The sequence below is a fragment of the Coloeus monedula genome (genome assembly GCF_965178545.1).
Source record: "Coloeus monedula genome assembly, chromosome: 13".
NCBI classification, from domain to species: domain Eukaryota; kingdom Metazoa; phylum Chordata; class Aves; order Passeriformes; family Corvidae; genus Coloeus; species Coloeus monedula.
The window spans coordinates 7,461,855-7,468,625 of record NC_138793.1 but is presented as its reverse complement, the minus strand read 5'-3'; positions in this window follow the sequence as shown (position 1 = coordinate 7,468,625).

Below are 6,771 nucleotides of genomic sequence, written 5' to 3'. Positions count from 1 at the left end.
ATTGTTGTACTAATATTTTAGCATTATTTGACAGTGCTCGCCAAATAGCCCTGGAAGAACTCATTTGTATGAAATTCTGAAATGGTGTTTTGAAGAGACCAACTGAAATGTTTAGGCTTTCCTAACTGTCAGATTTCATGTTTGGTAGTCAAATGTATAAATGAGTAATACAGCACTTGGAACTGAAATTTGTAAAGAAAAATATGAGCATTCTCTGTAACACACAAACAAGGAATGAGGTAAGTGTTCCAATGCAAAGTACTTGAGCACAGTGAGCCCACTGGAACCCACCTGTGAGCTAACAGAAGTGTCAGGGGGTTTTACTTACTTGTAAACTGCTTATTTTTAATCTTAAACAATGTTAATAGAGCAACTGGCTTTAGGAATTGGTCATGGAAGTTAAGTGTGACCTGAAAAGAAAGTAATGACATTTTGTGCAGAATGTGGACTTTGTCCTAAATAAATGACTGTTGTCCTTGCTGAGACCCTGAAGAACTTTACTTCATAGAGATATTATGTTCCCCTACACTCCTCTGACATCTTGTTAGTCAAGATGTTTATCTATATTAGAGTGGCTGACAATATAGGTTGTGTAAGTAGCACAAATAATGAGTAACAAGGATAGAAAAGAGGAAAATGAAGCTCTAAACAAGGCAGTAATGGCTGTAGAACCATTATGTAGAACACAGCAAGTTAATACAATTTTTTAAATTACTGCAGTTTTCTTTCAAATCCATCCACAGCACTCATTCCATATTGTTCTTTCTCCAAGACAGAATGCTTATCTCATTTCTCTTAATTCCATTGTTCTTATCTATATTTCTGTGATGAGCACATTTCTACAGACAACTTTGAGACACAAAGAATAGATGGAGGTAGAAAGTGAACTTTAGACAGAATGAAAGCACTGAAGTTTAAGAGTAGCTACGAAGTTTTATGTGCAACTCAGAGCTCTGCTTCTGTGCATGTGTAGGGCTGTGCTTGGCATTAAGGACCATTTGCTGCTTATCTCACTCCTAAGCCTGATAAATATCTCTAAGATAGCCATTTTTCTTCCTGAATCCAACATACATGATCAATAAGTGTTGAAAAGCACATTGAAGTTGTGCCAGGAGGAGTGGTTGGTGCACAACCCCCAGAAGCATTCTTATTCAAAGAATAAGGCATCTTATATTAAATTTGTGTAGAGGGCAAAAAGAGTAGACCTCCACTATCAGATGAATTTTCATGTTTGGTGACTCAGATTGCTCTAAGGAAGTCCTTGTTTCAAAATAAAAACAAACAAACAAAAATCCCTGAAACTAACCAACCAAATGAAACCAAAGAGTCAGACCCCAAGAGCCACACAGACACCAAATATTTAAATCTTAAGAGAATGTTTGACTTATGTAAGATTGCACCAAGTGTAGGGAGGGGAAAGAAATAAAATAAACCTGCTACAGGTGTTTCTGTGGATGACATTTCTTCCATCCCTTTGACTGGTAGAGGTGGAGATACTATTCTAAAACACTGCACAGATATTTAAGAAATGGCTAGGAGTAATGTTTGCAGACAAAATTAGGAAATAAGGTGGGAGGGAGGATATCAACTTCAGAAAAGCTTTAAGCCCTCTAGAAGTGGTAGGTTCTCACTATCAAAATACCAGGAAAAGTTTAACAAAACTATCATAATCAAAGTTTTTGTTACTTTTTTGCAGATGTTTGAGTGTTATTTTCTTTGAGTTAGCTCTGCATTTCTCCTTCTGTCTCCTTGTAGTTGATGCATAACAATTTTTAATTTTAAAATATTACATCCCCTCAGTCTGTAAATAGCAGTTTGGCACCTGCGGCTTTTCCAGGACTAATTATGGAGTTTTATTTCCTGATGCTTTAATTAATCTTGTGTGAGCTGTAAATGTCAGTACACAGTTTTACAACATCTTTGCTGTTGGGAAGTCAAATAGTTGAAGGATTTTCTAACAGGATATCTTCCTCTTCCCTTTCAATTTACCGGGTCTAAATTTATGGCAAAATGCATCTGTCTGAAATGACTGCAGTGGTTTTAGTTCTTCATTTCTAAGCACTGTTTCTTTGCATGCTGTCACTGTTTTATTTGTATTCCAAGGTGAGATACAAGTGATACATGTTTGTTCAGACTCTATATCCTCTTACCTTCGGTTACAATGCCTTCAGGCTGGACTTTTCCTTTCTGATGTTGATGTAACCTAAATTTTTTTCTACTCCAGAAATAAAAATAGTGCTTCTGCCCTGTCACAGTTGGAACAGTTGTTAACCAGAGAACTGCACAGGAAGCAATTTCCCAAACCTGTGTCTCCTCTAGCTATGTAATATCAGAATTATGAGAACCTAATGGCTAACAATGAGCTGCCAGTTCTTAATGAAAACTATGCAGCAGTCTCAGTGATAGCCCTTCCCAGCCCTTTTGTCAAAGACTTTTGGCCCCTTTGTATTCTAGATAAAGCTTTCAAAATACACCTAGTGTGCTTTTGAACTCTTCTTCATGTGCACAATCCATGAAGCAGTAAATTTTCTGAGAATTGTTATAGCAGAAGTGTCTCTATATGAACTATTGGCAATCAATGAGCTGTTAAGCAGTTTGCTAAGCATTATACAAAATGCTAAGTCGTATGTATTGTCTTTCCAAAACCAACCCAACAAAAAACCTGGAATTATGAACATATTTGCTTTGAATGATTTCAGCTTTCTATAAGGGAATAAACCTACACCAAAAAAAAAAAGTTTTTATATCTATATATATATCTGTTTGTCTGACTGGAAATGTATTAAATGTGGTACCCTTCCCTTCAGATGGACTTTGAGATTTATGTACCAGTTTTAGGAGCCTCTTTTTTATTTAAAATAAAATCTGGAGCTTCCACAATGTGGGCAGGAAATGTCCATTTTCCTTTGAACACTTGTGCATAGGAAGGAAAATTAGTTGTCTCAAGGATATTACTTGGTAATAAATATCCTGATTCAAGAACTTTGCCAAATGAAGAACCAGTGTGGTGTAGTAAAATGGAGATCAAATTAATCCTTGAGAATTATTTTCTTTCAGACTAAAGGGTGTTACTGATACCATTTTGGATTCCAGCCAGGGTATTTCCATTCATCTAGCAGGTTGTCTACTTGTTTTACCTTTCTAAGTTGCAAAAAGTAAGGGAGGAAATAAAGCAGCATCTTAAAAAGGTTTTGTATTGTGAGAAGTTTGCAGGAGAAACGTATTATTTTCAGCAAGCCCCTCAAAGATCTCTACATTCAGAGTCTGTACATCTACACCACCTCCTAAGAAGCAGTGGATGCAACTCAAAGCCAGTTTTGGTCAGGAAAAGCCCTCCCATTAACTCTGAAATTTGCTGGTAGACCCATTATGTATATAACATATGTCAGATTTCATGCTAGTGGCAGTACCTGAAGTGATATATCAAGGTATCAGTAGGTTACCCTAACGTGTGTAGTACAAGTTTTACCTGTATAACAAAATCAAATATTCTCAATTCAGATTGGTTTGTTGGCAACACAAGGCAAGGATCTGATTTCTTTAGGTTAGAGACAGGCTAATGCCAGCCTTCACTAACCAGTCCTTTCTTGCCATGTGTTACCACCCTCTGTCAGTAGCACAGTTTAAGAGGAAGCAGAATGTGGTAACATGTAAAACTTCCCAAATCCCTCCATGTGGGAGATGTATCTGTAAGGACCTGGCTAAGAGAAATCTGCATTGCTGTTGGAAATGGTTCTTCTGTGTATAATCACTACTGGATTTTTTCCTAGTTAACTTTCAAAGTTTATAGTACTCTCTCATCCCAGCTATTCTTTACTGGTTTAGAACTGAAGGCTGATTTGCATTTGGGGATTGGGTTTGTTGGCTTGGGGTTTTCCTCCTTTGTCTTGCTATTGCCTCAAAAACAGTTCTGTTTGGTTGCTTTATGCAGTTTGCAGAACCTTTTGATGAAACCTAAAGTAAGAGTAGAGCAATGTAAACTCAAAGATTTTGCTTTCAGGTCCTGGGCTGCAAATAACTTGTGGCCACATGTGGAAGCAGTTTGCCAGGAGCAGCTGCATATCCAAATGAGGATGCCAGCAGCACTTTCCTGGTTATGTAAACAGTGATGTGACAATAGGTCCCCGGGTTACTGGACTTCAGATGTTGGTATCAAAACATCTTTGCAAACCAAGTATCGCAATATTCATGTTTAGCAGATCTGAGTTTATTTAACAGTTTGTTCAACTCCTCTAGTAAAATATTCTACCAAAACACTTGTTTCATGCTTTTGTGTGTTCAAGGGGATTTTTGGAGAACATTGCCATATAAAAAAAAATATATTAACATCAAATATTTCACTAGCAATAGGGACCCATGGGAATAAGATCAAAGATTACTTTTTGATGTCTTGAGACAGAAGCTAGACAGGGGTTTATGGTTCCTGTCATCAATAGGAAAAACATGACAGGAACTAAACATGAAAAGCTGTTGTCTGGTCTCACTGTTTTGAAATGGAACGTACCAGGACCTCTCAGTGAGCTGTATTGTAAAAGCATAGGGGCCATTGAGCTTTTTCCACGTGTGTGAAGTTAAAAGTAGTATTATTTTGCATTTTATTTCTCTCAGTGAGTCCTACAATATGCACTTGCATTGATACATTCAGAATGTCCAACATATATTTAAATAAAATGGATTTACATCAATGTATCTGAGAATTGCTGAGAAAGATGCTCACTTGCTGTTTTTAAAAAATAGCATGTCTGCAAATAACTTCAGTTTTGAAATGTTACTTTCTGCTTCAGTTTATCCTTTTTTAAAATTTTGTGATATTCAAGTGTCCGTACATCATTTATTTTCTACCACGTTTTTTTCTATTTAGTGCTGGTTTTATCTCTTTTCTGCTTTTCTCTTAGTTTTTCTTTAGGATTATCTTGAGTGATTGATTTTCATACCAGTCTACTTTTAAAGCAGTGGTTTATAAGACTGTGTTGCCATCCAGAAACATCTTTCTTTTCCCTTCCCTGCTGTGTTTTATCAGCTGTGCTGGCAGAGATGTGTGTGCAGCGAGGCAGAGGATTAAATCAGGCAGCAGCCTGAGGGGACAGCCAAGGTGGCACTTCCACATCGGGATCAGGATGGGCGCTTGCTACAAGAAGGGCAGGGGGCACTGGGCTCCTCTCCTCACTTGGTCTCACCTGGTGGGGAGTGTTGGAGCCTTCCCAGAGTCAATAGTTACACTTTTTTTTTTGCTGGACTGTTGCATTAAATTGTGTGGAGAGTTGAGAGTGCTGTAACCTAAAACCAGATAGAAATGAGGAGCAGAAGAGCAGAGTAGAACAGAGCCATTTTGGGGCTCAGAAGCAGTTATGGTCCTTGCTGACTCTTCTACTGGAGCCTCCTGCTTTTGGGTGAAGTGTCAAAAAGTGTCTGAACTGATGCAGTGGTTTGCTACCAGGGAGAGCAGAACCACATCTCACATGGATTGACTTTAACAGCTGTAATTAGGAGCCCATTTGGCTCATTAAATTTCCTCATGAGAGTCCTAGAGAAATATAATGAGTCCATGAAGAAGTGTCTTATTGAATCTTTTTTTTTTTGGTTTTTTCCTTCTAATGGGGTCACGTAGTACTGCGTCTTCAGTACCAATGCTGGTTCATGTCAATTTACTGACATTATTAACTTCACCATCACCAAGGGTAGTAGCTGACAGATTAAGGGCACTCTGGCAATATCCACAGACTGAAATGTGTGTCAAAATGCTGCATTCACACTTTGTATCTTAAGGTTTTAGTTTCATATATATAGGAGTTTTATGACTCTCATCACATTAACTACAAATGCAGATACACAAGCCTTGGGAGCAAATATCAATTTGCTTCACTTTAATAAGCTTAAAAATTCTGTTCAGTATGATGTTGATATCTAAGTACTTGGTCACAATAGAGTAAAAGGGGTGGAAATCTGTTTCTAACTGAGCTTTCTGTGTGTGATTGATGCTGTTGTTGATGTGTATTCATAGATACTTGGCCCTGGATTATGCATAAACTAACACATAGAGCAAAAATGTCAGCTTAACTGGTGTGGAATTTACGTACCCCTGTGCAGGAGAATAACCATGATGGTAATGCAGTTGCACCGTCTAGAGAATGCAGGTGTCAATGAAGTATTTTATTTGATAGTGTTTGTTGCCTCAGGTATTAAAAAATAAGCTGATGTTAAAAATAAAATATGTTTCATGTCACTGCAGCATTAGAGAAGTGCTTTTTCAGATTTTACAGATGATGGCTCAGGTTCTGTTAAATCAGGATGGATTGTGTCAGCCCCTCTCTGTTACATAACAGGATATGAGTGATAAAAACTGACAGAATGCTGTGGATGGCAATAAAATCTAGTTTCCTCAAATCTGGAATAGAAGGAATCCAAATTCTCATGAAGCATTTTGGTACTCTTAAGTACTAAAGAGGTACAGAGAGGGCTCTTACGCAGAAATAACTCTGCTGATGTCTTGGAACTGGTTTTCTGCTTTGTACACCAAGTACTGCTCCATGCAAGTAATTCTGCTTCAGTGGTGCCAATGAGAGAGTTTTGTTTTGCCTCTTATTTATGTCTTTAAAGCAGTCCTTTCAATAAACATATTTAACTTTTCCTAGTTCAGAATTAAAAACCAAATATTTTGTGCTTAGATTATTCTCCTAGCCTGCTTTTATTTTCTTATTAAGTATTCTTTCCAAGGTAGTTTTGCACTAGCAGATGCAGCCATAGAAACAACTTAATGGCTCATTTTGCTCT